The 16378-nt window shown below is 45.3% G+C and overlaps 2 protein-coding genes across 4 annotated transcripts in view; both read left to right on the forward strand.

Moving 5' to 3' along the window:
• LOC137562727 (beta-1,3-galactosyltransferase 2-like) overlaps positions 1-16378 on the forward strand; it is a 45760-nt gene that overhangs the window by 17534 nt on the left and 11848 nt on the right. Inside the window, exon 2 of one of the 3 annotated variants that reach the window (XM_068274357.1) lies at positions 13992-14119. The exons of the other annotated variants lie outside the window; for them this stretch is intronic. The gene's annotated coding sequence lies outside the window, so the exon portion shown is untranslated. The remainder of the gene's footprint in view (positions 1-13991; positions 14120-16378) is intronic. 3 annotated transcript variants of the gene reach the window in all.
• Positions 4871-16378, forward strand: part of LOC137562726 (beta-1,3-galactosyltransferase 1-like) — a 258153-nt gene continuing 246645 nt past the window's right edge. Inside the window, exon 1 of the mRNA XM_068274355.1 lies at positions 4871-5151. The gene's annotated coding sequence lies outside the window, so the exon portion shown is untranslated. The remainder of the gene's footprint in view (positions 5152-16378) is intronic.

Genomic DNA, 16378 nt, shown 5'->3' on the forward strand with positions numbered 1-16378 from the left:
TTTTGAACGAAATTTATCGTTTTAAAACTTTTTTTTTTTTTTTTGTCCTGCCTGAACGATATTTATCATTTTAACCCCTGCTTTGCTGCCGTTTGGAAAATATCTGCCTGCTGGCTTTAATGTTTAATAGCAAAGCCCCCTTGAAAGCTAAAAACACCAAATTTGCAGGGAATGTTAAGAAGAAAATTGTGAACAAGAGGAAATTTTTTTTTTTTCAAAAAGACCTTATAGTTTTTGAGAAAATCGATTTTGAATATTCTTCTTCTGACCGTGGGAAAATTAAACGCCCGCCAACTTTAGCGGTTAATAGCAAAGCCCCTTTAAATGCCAGAAACACCAAATGTGTAGGGAATGTTAAGAAGAATAGTGGGAACACGAAGAAAAAAAATTGTTCAAAAAGACCTTATAGTTTTTGAGAAAATCGATTTTAAATCTTCAGAGGAAAATTTATCTATTTAAATCGCGCAATGACATTTCCGTGGAAACAATTCCCGCCGACTTTAGCAGTTAATAGCAAAGTCCCCTTAAATCCTAGCAACACCAAATTTGTGTGGGAAATTTTTTGAAAAAAATGACGTGGGGTCCCCCCTCCCGAGCCTCTGTAACCCCTTGTCCCCCATGCAGGCTGGGATAGCCAGAATACGGAGCCCCGGCCGACTGGGGCTTCGCACCCTGAGCTATACCAGCCGGCATGGTCCATGGTATGGGGGGGCTTCGGGGGGGAGGGGTGGCCAAGCCTTCCCCTTCCCCCCGGACCCCTTGTCTAATCCATGGACAAGGGGCTCTTCCCCACCTCCGGTGCCCCAGGAGGAGGTGGGGGCGACGACTCCCTGGGGGAGTTCATGGTGGCATCTGGGAGTCCCCTTTAAAAAGGGGAACCCAGATGCCCGCCCCCCTCCCAGGAGAAATGAGTATAGGGGTGCAAAGTACCCCTTACCCATTTCCATAAGGGGTTAAATGAAATAAAAACGCAACAACGAGAAAAGTCCTTTAATGTTCTAAATTAACCAGAAATACTTACCTGTACCTTTAAGAAAAAATTGCCACGCCAATTAGGTCCCGCGACAGTATCCTCCATCTTGCGATCTTCAGAAATACTTACCTGTACCTTTAAGAAAAAAATCCCACGCCATTATCCTCGGAAAAGGTCCCGCGCTATAATCTGTTATGTCCCACGACGACAGTATCCTCTGTCTTGCGATCTTCAGAAATACTTACCTGTACCTTTAAGAAAAAAATCCCACGTCAATTAGGTCCCACGACAGTATCCTCTATCTTGCGACCTTCTGATACATCTTGATTGAAGATCTCCGCCGCCCCGACGCCACACACGCCGCCTCCGCCGCACTGCTTTCAGCTATACTTAGTATAGCTAAGAGCAAAAAAGCATCTTTAAATTTTAGCTCCAATGGTCCCCATTGGTTCCTTAACAGACCAATAGGGATCAGGAGGATCCCCATTGGTCGATAAGGACCCAATGGTGAGCATTGGAGCCAAAGTTTAAAGATGCTTTTTGCTCTCAGCTATACTAAGTGTAGCTGAGAGTGCATCTATACAGACGCATTACCACTGGCTGCCGCTACTCTCCCTGCCTCTCTCAAACCTGTCACCCTCACTCATGCTGGCACCCATGGGTGCATTGGGTGCCAGCATGGGTGAGGGTGACAGGTGGGAGGAGGCAGGGAGGGCAGCGGCAGCCAGTGGTAATGCGTCTGTATAGACGCACTCTCAGATATACTTAGTATAGCTGAGAGCAGTGCGGCGGAGGCGGCGTGTGTGGCGTCGGGGCGGTGGAGATCTTCAATAAAGATGTATCAGAAGGTCGCAAGATGGAGGATACTGTCGTGGGATCTAATTGGCGTGGGATTTTTTTCTTAAAGGTACAGATAAGTATTTCTGAAGATCGCAAGATGGAGGATACAGTCGTGGGACCTAATTGGCGTGGCAATTTTTTCTTAAAGGTACAGGTAAGTATTTCTGGTTAATTTAGAACATTAAAGGACTTTTCTCCTTGTTGTGTTTTTATTTCATTTAACCCTTTGTGGAAATGGGTAAGGGGTACTTTGTACCCCTATACTCATTTCTCCTGGGAGGGGGGTGGGCATCTGGGGGTCCCCTTCTTAAAGGGGACTCCCAGACGCCACCATGAACCCCCCCCCCAGTGAGTCATCGCCCCCGCCTCCACCTGGGGCAAGGGAGGCGGGGAAGAGCCCCCTGTCCATGAATTGGACAAGGGGCTCCGGGGGGGAGGTGGAGGCTTGGCCGCCCCTCCCCCCCGGAGCCCCACCATACCATGGACCATGCGTGCTGGTATAGCTCAGGGTGCGAAGCCCCAGTCGGCCGAGGCTCCGCATTCTGGCTATCCCAGCCTGCATGGGGGACAAGGGGTTACAGAGGCTCGGGAGGGGGGACCCCACGTCGTTTTTTTTTTAAATGTATTTCCCACACTCAGAACATTAAAAAAAAATGATAGCAAATTTAAAAAAAAACGACGTGGGGTCCCCCCTCCCGAGCCTCTGTAACCCCTTGTCCCCCATGCAGGTTGGGATAGCCAGAATGCGGAGCCCCGGCCGACTGGGGCTTCGCACCCTGAGCTATACCAGCACGCATGGTCCATGGTATGGGGGGGCTCTGGGGGGGAGGGGCGGCCAAGCCTCCCCCTCCCCCCGGAGCCCCTTGTCCAATTCATGGACAAGTGGCTCTTCCCCGCCTCCCTTGCCCCAGGTGGAGGCGGGGGCGACGACTCCCTGGGGGGGGGGGTTCATGGTGGCATCTGGGAGTCCCCTTTAAGAAGGGGACCCCCAGATGCCCACCCCCCTCCCAGGAGAAATGAGTATAGGGGTATAAAGTACCCCTTACCCATTTCCACAAAAGGTTAAATGAAATAAAAACGCAACAACAACAAAAAGTCCTTTAATGTTCTAAATTAACCACAAATACTTACCTGTACCTTTAAGAAAAAAATCCCACGCCAATTAGATCCCACGACAGTATCCTCCATCTTGCGACCTTCTGATACATCTTGATTGAAGATCTCCGCCGCCCCGACGCCACACACGCCGCCCCCTGCCGCACTGCTCTCAGCTATACTAAGTATAGCTGAGAGTGCGTCTAAACAGACGCATTACCACTGGCTGCCGCTGCCCTCCCTGCCTCCCCCCACCTCTCTCCCTCACCCATGCTGGCACCCTATGCACCCATGGGTGCCAGCATGGGTGAGGGTGACAGGTTTGAGAGAGGCAGGGAGAGTAGCGGCAGCCAGTGGTAATGCGTCTGTATAGATGCACTCTCAGCTATACTTAGTATAGCTGAGAGCAAAAAAGCATCTTTAAACTTTGGCTCCAAGGTTTCCCATTGGTTCCTTATCGACCAATGGGGATCCTCCTGATCCCCATTGGTCTGTTAAGGAACCAATGGGGACCATTGGAGCTAAAATTTAAAGATGCTTTTTTGCTCTTAGCTATACTAAGTATAGCTGAAAGCAGTACGGCGGAGGCGGCGTGTGTGGCGTCGGGGCGACGGAGATCTTCAATCAAGATGTATCATAAGGTCGCAAGATAGAGGATACTGTCGTTGGACCTAATTGACGTGGGATTTTTTTCTTAAAGGTACAGGTAAGTATTTCTGAAGATCGCAAGACAGAGGATACTGTCGTCGTGGGACATATCAGATTATAGCGCAGGACCTTTTCCGAGGATAATGGCGTGGGATTTTTTTCTTAAAGGTACAGGTAAGTATTTCTGAAGATCGCAAGATGGAGGATACTGTCGCGGGACCTAATTGGCGTGGCAATTTTTTCTTAAAGGTACAGGTAAGTATTTCTGGTTAATTTAGAACATTAAACGACTTTTCTCGTTGTTGCGTTTTTATTTAATTTAACCCTTTGTGAAAATGGGTAAGGGGTACTTTTCACCCCTATACTCATTTCTCCTGGGAGGGGGGCAGGCATCTGGGTTCCTCTTCTTAAAGGGGACTCCCAGATGCCACCATGAACCCCCCCCCCCAGGGAGTCGTCACCCCCACCTCCTCCGGGGGCACCGGAGGTGGGGAAGAGCCCCTTGTCCATGGATTGGACAAGGGCTCCGGGAGGGGAAGGCTTGGCCGCCCCTCCCCCCCCCCCCCTTGAAGCCCCCCCATACCATGGATTATGCGGGCTGATATAGCTCAGGGTGCAAAGCCCCAGTAGGCCGGGGCTCCGATTTCTGGCTATCCCAGCCTGCATGGGGGGCAAGGGGTTACAGAGGCTCGGGAGGGGGGACCCCACGTCATTTTTTTCAAAAAATTTCCCACACTCTGAACATATCCCAAAAATTAAAATTTAAAAAATAAATAACATTTTTCAATTTTTTTTTTAAATAATGTTTCCCAGTATCTTTTTAACATATCCTGCAAATTTGGTGTTGATAGGATTTAAGGGGACTTTGCTATTAACTGCTAAAGTCGGCAGGAATTGTTTCCACGGAAATGTCATTGCGCAGTTTAAATAGATACATTTTCCTCTTTGAAGATTTAAAATCGATTTTCTCAAAAACTATAAGTTTTTTTTGAACAATTTTTTTTCTTCGTGTTCCCACTATTCTTAACATTCCCTACACATTTGGTGTTTCTGGCATTTAAAGGGGCTTTGCTATTAACCGCTAAAGTCGGCGGGCGTTTAATCTTCCCACGGTCAAAAGAAGAAGATTCAAAATCGATTTTCTCAAAAACTATAAGGTCTTTTTGAAAAAAAAAAATTTCCTCTTGTTCACAATTTTCTTCTTAAAGAGACTCTGTAACAAATTGTTTATCTTTATTTCTTCTATGCTATAAGTTCCTATGCCTTTTCTAATGTGGTCTGGCTTACTGCAGCTTTTCCTAATTGCACAGTAGCTGTGTTATCTCTGTTATATGATCTAATCTTCTCTCTATAGTCGGCACAGTCAGGCTGAGGCAGTCAGACTGGAATGTGCAGGGCTGCTTGTGATTAGCTAGAAGCTGTACACACCCCCTGCAGGCTCTGTGTGACTAACACACTCTGCTTAGCTGAGCCTATTAGAAGCTGGTTAGTTTGTTTGTAAACACTGCCTAAAACTGGCAATTACAAGCCAGGTTTGCAGCAGAGAATGGCAGAAACAGCACAGAGGGGACCAGGAGCACATAATGAATAGAATGGTATGCTTTTTATTGTAAGAATTTCAGAGTACAGATTCTCTTTAACATTCCCTGCAAATTTGGTGTTTTTAGCTTTTAAGGGGGCTTTGCTATTAAACATTAAAGCCGGCGGGCAGATATTTTCCAAACGGCAGCAAAGCAGGGGTTAAAACGATAAATATCGTTCAGGCAGGACAAAAAAAAGTTTTAAAACGATAAATTTCGTTCAAAAGGTCGGCGCCATTTTTTAACCTTTTTAAAACGATAAATATCGTTTGATAATGTAAGTGAATGGGGCGCCATTTTTATCTAACGGTGCTGGGCGCCATTTTTCACTGACCCGTGCCGAACATTCTTCCTGCTAAACAGAGTTTGCACATAGCGGTTGGCGGCTATCAACAGCCTGATCTGGCACTCGGAGGATGAAGGGGCAGCGAACAGGTACACAGTGTTCCCTGAGCTGCCTGTCACTCACCAAATGTGCCGCATGCTAAGGAACTTACAGTCTAATCCCTGCCATCATGTCCCTAACTGTCCTCAGAGGAGTTTATAATGTAATCCCTGCCATGATATCACTAATTGTCCTCCGAGGAGTATACAATCTAATCCTTGTTGTGTTAGGGTGGGGTGGGGGTTAGGATGTTGTTGGTCTGGGGGCAGCTGTTGATAGTGGGCCTTGGGCAGTAAAAAGCCATGTTTGCCACCTGGATTGACCCTTTGCCTGGACTTGACTATGATATTGGATTGTCCTGTTGCGTGTATTGTCTCCTGTGTATGATCCCTGCCTTCATCCTGTCTTGGGGATACTGTTGGTATCTCTGCCTTTTCCTCATATCAGCCTCTATACCTTGCGCATTAAGGCCTGGGTGTGACCGAAGTCAGGTAGACGCTGCTCTGTCTCCAGTTCAAGCAGGGACGTGCCACACAAGGTGAAGATTGCAGAGGTAGATTGGGGCATGGGGCTAATACAAAGGCAGAGTGTCCAGGCCTTACATGGACACAGTCAAAAATGCACTCCTGTGAAAAACAAATAAAGAGGCCCCATATGGCTCAGAAAAAAAGTGGGAGTGGTCATAATGGATAAGCACAGAGAAATAATGGCCACAGCCAGTGGCGGCGCTGCCCCTGATCTGCATGTTTGCTCAGGGTCTATGGCTAAAAGTATTAAAGACAGAGGATTAATCAGGAACAAATGGTAGAGATCCGCACCACATCCATATGATAATCTTAATTTATTGTACAAAAGACATACATGTTAAAATAACTGTGTGGCATCTACAGTCTATTTCAGGCTCCTACTCTTCTTCAAGTTGCCCACCAATCAAAGCGCCAATCCACAGCACATCGGCTCATCATTGATGTCCCATGGATCGGTGCTTTGATTGGTGGGCGGTCCGATGGCTCTCTGTACGCGGAAGTGCTTGAGATGATGTATACACCGACCTTTTTGTAGCGGTCCCAGCAGGAGGATTATGTGAAGGGGTCTGCTTCTTTTGCTACTAATGATTGGTAAGGCACAGATGTATACTATAATGTAGGTGTTGATTTTTTGTAATTAATGTCTATGATGACCGCAATGTTCTGACCAATTGAAAATTAGGAGGTGCGGACTTGGGAGTGGTCTGCATATTATTGTGCAGTCTCCCATCAGGTCTGCTTGGTTATACATGAATCCTGATGGGTTCTTCTTTATATATGTTACAGCCAGAACCTGAAGTCTGGCCACTTCGGGTTCTGGCTGGTGAAAACGCGAAGTGGCTGCCTGATGCGGCCAATATAGAAAACGATACTCAATTCTGGACTTTGGCCGGCCAGAACGCATTGTGGCTAAATGTGGCTGGCCAAGTCCCGAAGCTCACCTTTGTGACAGTCTCATTCCTGCTGTCCCCTCTCCCCACGCTGTGTGCGCTATCCGTGTCAGGTCCGCGCTCTCTGCATGCAAGGACCCCTGGGCTGCCTAAATTCTGCCGGCTGCTTTGTTCTCCAATGGCTGCTTTCTTCTCCCAGATGACAGAGAACGGCGGGGGGAGGAATGTCCCCAAGGTATCCCTCTGTCCCCGCTCAGCAGTCCCACTGTCCCCAAAGTGTCTGCGCTGTCTGCATTGAAGGACCCGAGCGTGCAAGGACCCAGGTGACAGAACGAAGGGGGGAGGAATTTCCCCGAGGTGTCCCGCTGTCCCCGCTCAGCAGTCCCCGTTGTCCCCAAGTGTCCACTGTCCTCAAGTGTCTTTCTCCTCCAACGACCCAAGGCTCCTGGTGACACGGAGTAGACACAGAGAAGAGTGGAGGCGGGGGGGGGGGGGGGATTTGATAGGAGAAGGGAGATGATTTTGCATTTTGACATAAGTTTTAATGATTATTTGGTGGCATATTTATTTTTAATAGCTACTACAGCTATGTCAACGCTAATAAAATGCTAATATAATATGTTACGGCCAAAACGGAAATAGAACTGGCCGATTTGACGTCGGCCAAAGTCTAAAATGCTGGGAATTTCATTATACATATATATACAGCAGAGAATAAAGCCAGCGCTCACCACATGGGCTGCATTTGAATGACATTTCACCTCATGTGCACCACTTATACAGCTCAAATACACACTCAGCAATCAAACAGATGCAAAACATATGCATAACTAAATACATACCATGTACACAGGAAAGCACAATGGGAGCTGCTAGCCTGGTAGTTACAAAATTATGGAAACAAATACAGGTAGAAGGCTGCGCATCCCTGACCTAATACTACAGTTGAATGGTTAATTGCTGTGGCGTACACCGCCCCTATTGGACTAAAAATGCACGCCCCGCATCCAAACAATGCAATACTGGTTCATGGAGAAAGTTTAGCTTCCATTCTAGTTTGCATGCAAAATACAATTTACTGGACATCTGCACCAACGTTGAGGTAATTCTCCGGAGCAGATGTCCTACACTATCTGACCTAAGCTATATATATAGTATTCTGGGCAACTTGAAGAAGGGCAAGAGTCCGAAACAACAGACTGTCAATGACACACGGTTATTTTTAATATTTTGTCTCATTAAAATTATCATACAGAGGTGGTGTGGATCTCTACCATTTGTTCCTATTAAGCTATTTCTAAATTGGAGCAGTTTGGATCCAAAGAACAGGGTGGGCACTTGGTGTCTTCAGGATAATTCTTCCACAGGAAGCAAGCAATTAGTATCTGATATAACCTGAGAAATCTGTATTATGGAGGATGGGGAGGGACTCACACCTGCTTAGGGGCTGGAGGAAGCCCAGAGTAAGTATCCAATCTGTTTCAGATGTCTCTGGTACACTTTAATGACATATAGTAAAACATCACAAATTATTCAGGATAGACATTTTTAATCTTAAGTAGGGTTGCCAGGTGTCCGGTTTTACACCGGACAGTCCGGTTTTTGTGCGCTGTGTCCGGTGCAAAAAGGCATGCTAAACCGGACAATTAAGTTGTCCGGTTTAGAGCCCCCCCCCCCCCCGCAGCGCAGGAGGAGAACAGCGCAGCAGAGAGAGAGCTGGGAGCAGCGGTGGAGAAGGGGGGCAATCTCCCCCCCCTTCCCTCACCTTAGGGTGCTCTCTCTCCCCCGCTGTCTCCTCCAGGATGATGTGCAGGCTGGCGAGTGGCTGCAGGCGGAACTTACCTCTGTGTCGCTCCAGCGCCGGAAGTTCGGGTCCCGCAGCCGCTGAGATTCGACTCAAAAAAGATCTGGATCAAAGATCCGAATCATTCATGAGCCGGACAACACTAATCAGTCTGAATAGTGTTGTCCGGCTCATGAATGATTCGAATCTTTGATCCGGATCTTTTTTGAGTCGAATCTCAGCGGCTGCGGGACCCGAACTTCCGGCGCCTGCGACACAGAGGTAAGTTCCGCCCGCAGCCACCCGCCAGCCTGCACATCATATTGGAGGAGACAGCGGGGGAGAGAGAGCACCCTAAGGTGAGGGAAGGGGGGGGAGATTGCCCCCCTTCTCCACCGCTGCTCCCAGCTCTCTCTCTGCTGCACTGTTTTCCTCCTGGGGGGGGGGGGGGCGGGGGGCACCTGGCTACCTAACCTATTCCGGGCACATATACCCCCTGGCTACCTATTCTGGGCACATATACCCCCTGGCTACCTATTCCGGGCACATATAGCCCCTGGCTACCTATTCCGGGCACATATAGCCCCTGGCTACCTATTCTGGGCACATATAGCCCCTGGCTACCTATTCTGGGCACATATAGCCCCTGGCTACCTATTCTGGGCACATATAGCTCCTGGCTACCTATTCTGGGCACATATACCCCCTGGCTACCTATTCTGGGCACATATACCCCCTGGCTACATATACTGGGACATATATACCCCTGCCTACGTATACTGGGACATTTACACCCCTGCCTACATATACTGGGACATATATACCCCCTGGCTACATATACTGGGCACATATATCCCTGGCTACATATACTGGGAACACTGGCTGTTTGTCATTATGTGCATTTAGTGGTGAAAAGCTGTCTCTTTTGTGCATTTACTGGTGAAAAGCTGTCTCTTATTATGTGCATTTACTGGTGAAAAGCTGTGTCTTATTATGTGCATTTACTGGTGAAAAGCTGTCTCTTGTGCATTTACTGGGGAAAAGCTGTCTCTTATTATGTGCATTTACTGGCGAAAAGGTGTCTCTTATAATGTGCATTTACTGGTGAAAAGCTGTCTCTTATGTGCAGTTACTGGTGAAAAACTGTCTCTTATGTGCACTGGACCAGTACTACTGGTGAGGACAGTTAGTGACATGGCTATGTACTCTGTAATGTGCTGCAGAAGATGTCAGTGCGATATAAATACTATAAATTTTTTTTTAAAAAAGCCCATTGCTTAGCCCCACTCTACATAAAAGTGCGCTTCTGACTCCGCCCCTAACTCCACCCCTAACTCCACCCCCTGTCCGGTTTTCTCAATCAGCCGACCTGGCAACCCTAATCTTAAGTAGCCTGATTTCACTGTCAAACGCTTGTTATATCTATGTATTGCTGTATATTGGTATGTAACCACACCCTGCCAGTGAAGATTAGCCTAGCTCATGATGTCATGCAGTCTTCTGACCCAGAGCACTCTGGGGGATCATGTCATGTTCCTGCTCATGACGTGGAGGGAGAAAAAATTGCACAGTGATTCACCTTGCCAGCTGTAAAGATGCATGACTGATTGATTTAAAAATGTAAATCAGGCGTAAGGTTTGTTCTTTAAATTGATTTTGTTTTTAAATGTAAAACTTGGGCTGTAGTTGAAGTGGTTAAAGTCAGTGTGATCCGCTTTATAAAAAAAGAACCAGATGCTTACCTAAGGAGAGGGAAGGTTCTGGGTCCTTATGAGCCTTCCCTCCCCTTCTCTGACAGGTTTTGGACTAGTCCTTCTGCTTTTAGGGGATTCTTAAGGTTGTCTATGTTTTCAAAAGCTGTTACTGAATGGCGGTTGCTCAGGTCAACAGCCAAAATAGTGTGCATAGATCCTTCCCATGGAATGCTTTTATAAAGAATAAAGAGATACTGAGAATACCTAATGAGGAGATGGACTAGTCCAAAACCTGTCAGATTGTTACTGCCTACTCTGATTGACAGGAACATGGGAGAAAGGTTATTTGGTACATTTTACTCTGAGAAATGTATGTTTTATAAGTATGTGTACACATGTACTGTATTTTACATTTTTCAATTTTTTGCAGTAGTGGTCTTTTAAGGGGATACTGTAGGGGGTCGGGGGAAAATGAGTTGAACTTACCCGGGGCTTCTAATGGTCCCCCGCAGACATCCTGTGCCCGCGGTGCCACTCCCCAATGCTCTGGCCCCGCCTCCGGTTCACTTATGGAATTTCAGACTTTAAAGTCTGAAAACCACTGCGCCTGCGTTGCCGTGTCCTCGATCCCGCTGATGTCACCAGGAGCGTATTGTGCAGGCCCAGTATGGTCTGTGCCTGTGCAGTACACTCCTGGTGACATCAGCGGGAGCGAGGACACAGTAATACAGGCACAGTGGTTTTCAGACTTTAAAGTCTGAAATTCTAAAAGTGAACCAGAGGCGGGGCCAGAGCATTGGGGAGTGGCTGCGTGAGCACAGGATGTCTGCGGGGGACCGTTAGAAGCCCCAGGTAAGTTCAACTTATTTTCCCCCGACCCCTCTACAGTATCCCTTTAAAGGGAGCCTGAACTGACCTGAAAAAAAATGAATTTATGAACTTACCTGGGGCTTCCTCTGGCCCACATAGTCCATGAGATCCCTCGGGAGAAGAAGGGGCCCAGAGGACGCCAAGGGACCACGCAGACTACGGGGTGCCGGAGGAAGCCCCAGGTAAGTTCAGAAATTCATTTTTTCAGCTCAGTTCAGTTCAGGTTGTGTTTAAAGTGAACCTTAACTGTAGAGGTAAAAAAAAGTTTCACTCACCTGGGGCTTCCCCAAGCCCCCTGCAGCCATCCTGTGCCCCCACAGCTCCTCGAGTGTCCTCCGGTCCCCCACCGCGGCTTAGTTTCTTTTTCACAACGCGTCTTCTTCACATTCCCCGCCATCAAGCGTGTCATGCGCAGGCGCAAGCGTACTGAAAATAAATGTAAAAATACACAGGTCATACTTACCTCCTGTGTAGTCTACTCCTCAATCTCTTTCCCCTCTCCTGCGTCCCATTTGTCCACTGTGATCAATGGAATTCTACGTCCTCCATTTTAAAACTGGCCAGTACCCCATAACAGCTTCCTGGTCAGCACACTGTTAAACTGTAATATCGCCAACTTGAGCCATAGGGAAACATGGACATTACTTTGCACATTCAGTTGCAACTGACAGCTGCTGATATATACAGTGGGATGCGAAAGTTTGGGCAACGTTGTTAATCGTAATGCTTTTGCTGTATAAATCGTTGGTTGTTAGGATAAAAAATGTCAGTTAAATATATTGTATAGGAGACACACTCAGTGATATCTGAGAAGTGAAATGAAGTTTATTGGATTTACAGAAATTGCGCACTAATTGTTTAAATACAATTTAGCAGGTGCATACATTTGGGCACTGTTGTCATTTTATTGATTCCAAAACCTTTAGAACTAATTATTGGAACTCAAATTGACTTGGTAAGCTCAGTGACCCCTGACCTACATACACAGGTGAATCCAATTATAAGAAAGAGTATTTAAGGGGGTCAATTGTTCGTTTTCCTCTTCTTTTAAATTTCTCTGAAGAGTACCAACATGGGGGTCTCAAAAGAACTCTCAAATGACCTGAAGATAAAGATTGTTCACCATCCTGGTTTAGGGGAAGGATACAGAAAGATATCTGAGATTTCAGCTGTCTGTCTCCACAGTTAGGAACATATTGAGGAAATGGAAGACCACAGGCTCAGTTCAAGTTAAAGCCCGAAGTGGCAGACTGGGAAAAATCTTGGATAAAACAGAAGCGACGAATGGTGAGAACTGTCAGAGTCAACCCACAGACCAGCACCAAAGACCTACAACATCATCTTGCTGCAGATGGAGTCACTGTGCATCGTTCAACCATTCCGTGCACTTTACACAAGGAGATGCTGTATGCAGAGGAATGTTATTCTCCGCCCACAGCACAAACAGAGCCGCTTGAGGTATGCTAAAGCACATTTGGACAAGCCAGCTTCATTTTGGAATAAGGTACTGTGGACTGATGAAACTAAAATTGAGTTATTTGGGCATAACAAGGGGCATTATGCATGGAGGAAAAACACAACATTTCAAGAAAAACACCTGCTACCTACAGTAAAATATGGTGGTGGATCCATCATGCTGTGGGACTGTGGTCACTGCAGGGACTGGGAATCTTGTCAAAGTTGAGGGACGCATGGATTCCACTCAGTATCAGCAGATTCTGGAGACCAATGTCCAGGAATCAGTGACAAAGCTAAAGCTGTGCCCGGGCTGGAACTTTCTACAAGACAACGACCCTAAACACTGCTCAAAATGCAGAGGAACAAGTACAACGTTCTGGAATGGCCATCTCAGTCCCCAGACCTGAATATAATTCAAAATCTGTGGTGTGTTAAAGAGAGCTGTCCATGCTCGGAAGTCATCAAACCTGAATGCACTAGAGATGTTTTGTAAAGAGGAATGGTCCAAAATACCTTTAACCAGAATCCAGACTCTCACTGGAACCTACAGGAATTGTTAGGAGGCTGTAATTTCTGCAAAAGGAGGATCTACTAAATATTGATTTCATTTGTTTTTTTGTGGTGCTTAAATTTATGCACCCGCCTACTTTTGTTTAACCAATTATTGCACACTTTCTGTAAATCCAATAAACTTCTTCATTTCACTTCTCAAATATCACTGTTTGTGTCTCCTATATGTTATATTTAACTGACTTTTTTATCGCAACAACCAACGATTTATAAAGAAAAATCATGATGATTAACAACGTTGCCCAAACCTTCGCATCCCACTGTAACTGGCAGCAACTGGTATATTTCAGCTCTGACAAAATATTGTCAGAACTGGAAGGGATCACTGTACGAAGAAAATGGTGAGCTTCTGAGAGGAACTGACGGTGAGGTAAGTATGTAATATTCATTTGCAGCTACGTCATGTGTTTATTTTAAATAATTTTCCTCGCTTCATGTTCCCTTTAAGACACAACAAACACAGTAAAAGTAGTGTAGACTGACAGAAAAGTGAGACAAGGGAAACAAGGAGAAGAAAGCATTTGCAATGTAAATGGTATTGTGTAATCTGTTCTGCATAATGTGTTCTGCATTAGGATATCCATGCTGCATTTTATTGGATGATGTAAAGGTGGGGCTGACGGAGATACATCATTGCAATGCTTCATTATAGTGAAATTAAACATGACATTATTGTAGGCTAGGAAGAGTTGGCATAAAAAGTACTGAGGGAGGTGAGAGAGAGGAGCAGAAGTCACACACACCAGACTGTGGAAGAAGGGCAGGCAGGAGAGACATCTGCTCCAGAGTGGGAAAGGCAGCAACAGGTACAGCTTGGAACACCAACAAACTTCACAGTCTGTCTTTATGTCTCTGTGATGTGCTGCTTATTTTCCCATGTACTGCCTCCCACTGTTCTCTGCTTACTGCTGTGTCTACCTGTTATTAACTTCACACTACTCTACCTGGCACTTTGAGTATTTATCTATTTTAGCCTGTGTCCTTTTTCACCTAGTAAGTATTTGTACTATAGTATTATTATTATTAATTTAAAAATCACCACCATATTCCTTATTGTTTTCTCTTTCATGTTTTTATTATTTTTCTTTGAATTATATATAATAATAATAATAATCCAAACATTTGTATAGCGCTTTTCTCCTGTCGGACTCAAAGCACTCAAGAGCTGCAGCCACTGGGACGCGCTCAGGAGGCCACCCTGCAGTGTTAGGGAGTCTTGCCTTGAACTCCTTACTGAATAGGTACTTGACCTAGCCAGGATTCAAACCCTAATCTCCCATGTCAAAGGCAGAGCCTTTAACCAGTACACTGTCCAGCCATGAACTCTTGAGGTGGCCACACACGATACAATAAAATGATCCGATTTTACGGTAATTCGATAAAAACTATTTTTTTCATTCGACTGAAAAATCCGATCGGATTTCCCGTTTTCTTTGATTTTAATCAATCCGGAATGCCAGATATTTTTCTTCAATCTTTCTAAAGATTGTATGGTGTGTGTTGGATTGTCAATGTATTAATATACACACCCTAGCAATTTTGTCAGAGTTTCCAATCGTTTTTATCATAATTGGGGGGGAAAATTAACATCGATTTAAATCGATCCGGAATGCCAGATATTTCTCTTCAATTTCAACTAAAGATTGTATGGTGTGTGATGGGTTGTCAATTTATTAATATACACACCCTAGCATTTTTCTTAGAGTTTCCAATCATTTTTATCATAATTGAGGTAAAATTGAACATAGTTGTGTGGTACATTGGATATATTTTTGAAATGTTACAATTAGTCAGAAAAATTGATTGCAATTCTTAAATTGAACAAATATTTAAAAAATTATATGGTGTGTGGCCACCTTTATTAGACTGAAACATTTCAAAACACAATTTTGACTATCTAAAAACATATTTAAAAATAAAGGTGGCCACACACCATACAATTTTTTAAATATCTGTTCAATTTAAGAATTGCAATCAATTTTTCTGACTGATTGTAACATTTAAAAAATATATCCAATGTACCACACACGTATGTTCAATTTTACCTCAATTATGATAAAAATGATTGGAAACTCTGAGAAAAATGCTAGGGTGTGTATATTAATAAATTGACAACCCAACACACACCATACAATCTTTAGTTAAAATTGAAGAGAAATATCTGGCATTCCGGATCGATTTAAATCGAAAAAAGGGAAATCTGATCGGATTTTTCAGTCGAATGAAAATAAAGCTTTTGATTTTTTCAAGAGATACAATCATTTTTATCGAATTGCTGTAAAATCTGATCATTTTATTGTATAGTGTGTGGCCAGTGGCCACCTTAACTTGTAATAGATTTAATTAAAATGCCTGTCTCTGCATATTGATATCTCAATACCATTCTGGGGAGGGGAAATGGGAATCCCTGAAAACCATGCATAGCCTTTATTTGGCTCTAATCAGTATTATGGTCTACCCCTTTTTCCCAGACTGATATAACGACATACTATACACTCACCACCCCACCACAAACAGACATGTTTCACCCTTTGAAAAGAGGGCAAATATAAAAGTGCAAACTGCTACCAGTGTCAATACATAAAGTGAAACATTTATTTCATCTACAAAGTTAGTGTGAGAACGCGGAAAAGCCGCCGCATGTACTCAGAACAAGGCGGCTGATTCCGCGTCCAACACGGAGGTTTGCACGCGTAGGCCTACATCCACTAGTATGGCTGAACGCCGAGAAACCGCCGCATGCTCTGATAGCGGTGCGGCCGGCTCCGCGTCCAGCGCGGCGGGTGCTTTACAACACATGTCTGGTGTGGCTGGGACTGATAGTCCACACAGGTTCAGGAGGACGCGCGCTGAGGCAGAACTTTTATGACAGCCAGAAGGGAGTCAGCTGATCAAGCCGGTCAGCTGACGATTCAACCAGTTCCTATTGGTCCAGCACTTAGGGGAGGCGCTGGAGAGCGCTTTACTATATATACTGGGTGCTGGTCATTCTCTGGTTGTCTGCCGTTGCGATCACTACGTGGAAGCACTCAGACCTTTTGTTAGATTCTGTGTTACCAGTTGTT

The sequence above is a fragment of the Hyperolius riggenbachi genome, chromosome 3, assembly GCF_040937935.1.
Source record: "Hyperolius riggenbachi isolate aHypRig1 chromosome 3, aHypRig1.pri, whole genome shotgun sequence".
Classification (NCBI taxonomy): domain Eukaryota; kingdom Metazoa; phylum Chordata; class Amphibia; order Anura; family Hyperoliidae; genus Hyperolius; species Hyperolius riggenbachi.